Genomic DNA, 6000 nt, shown 5'->3' with positions numbered 1-6000 from the left:
TCAAACATTATAATATACAAAAATACAAATACAAAACTACAAAGGTCAGTTCTGCTCTTGTGCGTGCACTAACTGGTTTACCAATTATATAACATAAGCATTCCGATAATCTGATATTCGTATAGTCTGTACGACTGTACGTATAGTTCTATAAATAACTGGCGGCCGTATGCATAGACATTTAAGTAGCACTTAAGTTAATTTAAGTGCCACCTAAGAAGAATACCGTAAAGTTACGTTGTATAGTCACTTTTACGGTCCACCTGGCACCTTAGTTGTCCCTTAACCCTTTGACGAGTAAATTATTTTTCATATTAGTACACCCAGAGAGTGAATTGTTTTTACCATAAAACCGCGCTTTTCATTATAGTATTGACGGAAATTTACGTCACAATTATTGTTACGTTAAAGAGTAAATACGGATAAATACGTCTTATTCATTTTTACCATAAGAGTTAAGACGGAAATAGACGTCCTTAGAAAAAGTATAATTCAAAAGAGAAATGGCGTAAATTTCTGTCTGGTATACCTATACTAATAAATATAATACAATGTTAAATAATTATTAATATATTAATTACCTGTACAATTTAGAATAAAATAATATTAAATGTATATTCCCTAATATACTACCTATATAGGTAATAGGTATAGGTATATAATATAAGTTGCCTTTAGTATAATATAATACTATGCATAGTTACCACCTATTATTGTTACAATAATAAATTTACTACAGAGAAAAATAATAATATAATTTCAATTGTCAATAAAAATATATTTAAATTCAAAGATCGTCCTTTATTGAAATAAATAAAATAATCACTTGTATAATATAGAAAAAATCAAAATAAATAACTGTAGTTTTTTAAAATTACATAACAATAAAAAATTTAAAAAAAATTAAAATGTATGATAAATAAAAACAATCAACTTGTATAAAATAGTAAAAATCAAAATGATAACTTTAGTTTTTTTAATTAACATAACAATAAAAAATTTAAAAAAAATTAAAATGTATGATAAAATAAAACAATCACTTGTATAAAATAGTAAAAATCAAAATGAATCTTACTTTTTAAATGTAAAAAATTTAAAATGTATGGCATAATGACATAAATAATTATTTCTTAGTTCATATTATTCTAAAATAATATATTTAACAATAAAAAGCTAAAATTAATAAAAATAAATCACATTAGTATTCTAAGTACATATTTAGTCGTTCTCTGTATTTTGGTAACTATTTATTTGTTACTTAGTAGTGTAATTTGGTATGGTAGTCCTTGAAACAAGGTTCTAAACATAAGGTTTGTCACATTCATTACATTAAGAATGTATTTTTCGTGATTGGGGATTTAATTTTGTATTAGAATGGACATGACACCTTCTGGAATTTTTTTTTTAACCTTCTCCATTATTAATTCTTGAAGGGAAATGACGAGCGGTAAGTCTAAGCGGTAAATCGTCCTTTGGTTTTCGTCCTACACGACTAGGTGATATTATATCATTCGATAAAATATGAGCATGTAATATTTGCTCAATTAATTTTAATCTAAATTCTGGCAATTTCAAAGTTTTTTTTTTCTATATACTACATACTATTCCAGAATTTTGTACACATATATCCGTAAATGAAAAAAATTTTTTATACCATTTTATGGATTTCCTCGAAGTCGTATTGAATGAAATCTGCATATCTGACTTATCAACCAAACCCATGTTTGCATTGTAATCAATTACACAGTCGGGTTATATATTGTTTTCATGTTTATCTATTTTATTTGTTTTTTTTCATTAGGGGTTTATGACTGTGGATAACATATGTACATCCCTTTTGTCTTTTCCACTACAGCACATCATACTAGGATTTGTTGATATAGCAGAAACACATTCACCAACGTTTAATTTATTAGGAAAACTAGGCATCCCTTTTCTTGTATTTTTAACCGTACCACATGCTCCAGTATCTTTTTTCAATAAATACTCAAATAATGTTGGAGATGAGTACCAGTTATCCATATAAATTATGTGTCCGTCTATACTCGTCAAAGGGTTAAAGTTAAGTGGTGGATTGACCACCCTTAGTGAACCCGTAACTATCAGCTGTGATTATTGTGATAAATATTTATTTCAGTTGTTTTTTTTATAATCATTTGTGTACGTAATATTTTTTCCTCATTTATTTTTTCGTTCAAAATTTTCTTTTAACTTAAACCTACGAGTAATTACTAAAATGGACGACTTTTCTGAAGTAAATGCTTTTCTTGACCTAACTATTTCCGCTTCTCATAATTTTTTTAAACTTTTAACCTCTTTCTAAAAATATTAATTAGGTATAACAACTTAAAATATAACTTATATGATTCCATTAATGTATGATAGTTATTTGTATAACGAATATATTAAAGTAGTTTAAGAGTTCAATTCCATTATTTTATAAAATAGTATCTATCGCTAGGGTGGAGTGGGTCAACAATCCGGAAAATATAATTTATTACAGGCCATTTTTTCTTCTAATTTAATGTATTACTTTTCTATCTTATTGGTAGATGTGTGCTAACAATTTTTTGGACTTAGGAGATGTATAAAATATGATCTATCTTAATCTTTTTTTTGTGTATTATTTTTTTTTTTTTTTTTTTTTTTTTTTTGGGGGTGGGTACTCGTATTATTTACAGTCACGTACCACTAATGAGAACTAAAAATAGAACGATCCAAATTGTACAATTATAATCTTTATAATATTTGGTATTAAATAAAAATGTAAGCCTATTATGTTATACACAATCATAATTCGCCTGAAAACTGTTTATTGATTGTGTAATTTACACAAAGACGACTAAGTGTCCAGTTACTAGATGGGAAGAGACGACGGGACACTGATTCCTTATCTGTGTCTCGTGTGAACGCTTCTATAAATATCTATATATATTTTTAATCGCCCAATTCTTTACAGACAATAGCCCGCGACAAAGTTTCTAGTTTGTAAAAGAGCTCTTATTACGTAAGAAATCGTGTTCTGGTGATAACGCGTATTTACTATTTATAATTGTGTGTTCACACCATCCATTTTTGTTTTGTTTTTGTTATTACTATAGTCAATCAAACTAGCAAAATATATTATAATTATTGTTATTCGTTATCAGGATAATATTTACACCGCCGCGACTACACGAACACAATTGTCACGATTCGCCATTCGCCAAACTGTAGTTTATAGAGCCATAGAGGAGTTTATAATTTACAGTTTTATATGTACTCTATGAACACTTCACTCAGTGTGTGTATTCAAAATATTCATTTATTTGTCGCGTCATCTTACGGTCCGTTTTTAGTATTTTACATTAATTACATTTGTTTGGTTATTATTACTTTTAAACTCGTCACTCGTGTGTCATTTATTGTGAAATCGTCGCGCGTCGCTAATTCTGCATTACACTATTTTCAACAACAGCCAACAATAGGTAAGTAAATCACCATACTAATATAATATAATATAAATAATTAGAAGTTTAATACGAGACATAATATAGATACCTATCAGATTCCATGGGCTATGTAATAATCCTTATTATTAGTATATAAGTAATATGTATAAGTATGTATGTACTGACATTCGTTGACTTTGATAAAAGTCCATATTATAGGAAAGCCTGTGTGTAGGTCAAAGGTGATGACTAGAATTAGAGTACACCTTGAGATCGTACGGACGTCATCATAACAAGGTGACTCCGAATAGCATAAATAGGAATGTTTTAGACAATCTCGGGGAGTCGAATACGAGAGACGACGAGAGTATGTACTTCTAAATCCAGAACAGACGTTTGTTATGTTTTAATAAATAAATACTTTGAATATTACAAACAATTGTGTATTTTTATTATATATCTAATTCCATTTCGAGTGCTGAAGCGGACACGTTACAACATTTTGGTGGCAGCGGTATGTCGAATGTTTTAAGCTACAAATTGAATTAGAAAAAAAAAATAAAATAAAAACAACGTCTTTCTAAATCCGAATTCAACGAAATCAACAATTTAACTACAATCAGAAAATCAAGTCAACTTCTATCAACAATTCAACGTCATTCAGAAAATCAAGTCAACTACAATCAGAAAATCAAGTCAACTTCAATCAACAATTCAACTGCATTCAGAAAATCAAGTCAACTGCAATCAACAGAAAGAGCAACTGCAATCAACATCTACACCAATTCAATCATCAATCGAGTCAAAGAAGTGAACATGCAATTTTTATGGTAATATAATATTTTATTTATGTCAGAAATAGATAGAGAATTAGAGTGGTTTTTCAATTTAGCTAGTAGGGTCGAAGTAGGTGAACAAAGAAATAATTACCTAGCACACTTAGGAGTTTTAACGGAACAAATAGAACTTATTAAATGAGCAAGTTAAGTTTTGATAGCGCGATTAGGATGCTGCCAGAATTTGCAGGATTACCATCCCAAGATTTAAATCTTTTCGAAAAAAATGCGAGTTCGTTTTTAAACATATAGAGGATGCAATTGTTAATGACGTGTTTAGAAGCGTTACTATGCAATTTATCCGGCAAAGCGTTATGTATTACGCAACATACAACATAGCAAATTATAAAGATTTAATAACAGTTCTTAGGGCGAATTTTGGGAACAATTTTTCGGAGACATATTTATCAAAACAACTTAATTCAATTACGCAGGCTAAATTCGAAAAAGTCCAAGACTATGCAGGTAGGGTAGAGTTAGCTCTATATAGATTAATTAACGAAATGACAAAGGATAAATCTACTACGGAAAGTAAAACTATTTTTAAGGTATTGACAACGCAAGAGCAAAATATTTTTGTAGACGGACTATATTTTCAAATTAGAACAGTATTGAGGGCAATGAAATTAGGTAGTCTTGAAGAAATGATTAAAGCAGCATTAGAAGAAGAACAGGCGTTAGAAAATTTAAAACCAAAATTTGACAAACCTAACACTTCTACTTTTTCAAAACCTAAGTGTTTTAATTCCGAAGGTTACGGTCATCTAAGTAGGGAATGTAAAAAACCTAAGAGTAATACGAACTACAGTGCGAAAAACGAGTTGATAGTAAAAAAAGAATACGGTAGTAGTAGTACTTCATATTCAACAATTTTATGTAATTATTGTAAAAAACCGGGTCACATAGTTAAGGATTGCCGTAAACTTAAGTACAATAACGGACAAAAATCGAAAATTAGTGAAGGTTCATCGTCCTCAGCGACAATAAAAACGATAGGCGATATTAAAAATAGTTCAATACTTATGTTAAAACGCGGAACAAATAAGAAGTAATTTCGTTAAATAATAATCAGATTAAATTGAATCAAGTGCTTTAATGGGAAAAGAAATATGTTTTTAATTGATACAGGCGCAGATTTGAACATCATTAAATTATCGGCGATAAAAAATAATGTACCGGTTGAAGCTACATCAACTACATTAATAGGTATTAACGAGAATTCGATAAAAACTTTAGGCATTATTAAAATCAATTTAATTATTGATAAAATAATTATTTCGATACGGTTTTTCACGTAGTCGATGATAAGTTTCCAGGTTCAATGACCGGAATTCTGGGTATAACGTTTTTAGCGATAATGATGTAACACTTAATTTAAGGAAAGGCGAAATGATAATTGATAGGCAGCAAAATAAAGAAAATATGATAAGCTTACCACCGAGATCGAATAATGTGTTAACTATTTCGGTTTCAAATGAAAACATTAATAATGGCGATTCGGTCGTAATTAATAACAAATTTATCCAAATCAATATGGTTAGGAAATACTATATCTTTATGTGAAAATAATGCAATCCATGGCAAATGTTATTAATATTCAGAAAACTGTGTTAGTTTGCAGGAGTTTAAAATGAACGAAATTAATTGGGATTTATATACAGATACGGAGGTTATTGAGACCGATTTAATAGGTGAAAATAGTAATGATAAAGCAATCATGTACTTTGAAACTG

The sequence above is a fragment of the Aphis gossypii genome, unplaced genomic scaffold, assembly GCF_020184175.1.
Source record: "Aphis gossypii isolate Hap1 unplaced genomic scaffold, ASM2018417v2 Contig00074, whole genome shotgun sequence".
In the NCBI taxonomy this organism is placed as follows: domain Eukaryota; kingdom Metazoa; phylum Arthropoda; class Insecta; order Hemiptera; family Aphididae; genus Aphis; species Aphis gossypii.
The sequence above is the reverse complement of the archived record's forward strand: the minus strand, read 5'-3'. Positions refer to the sequence as shown.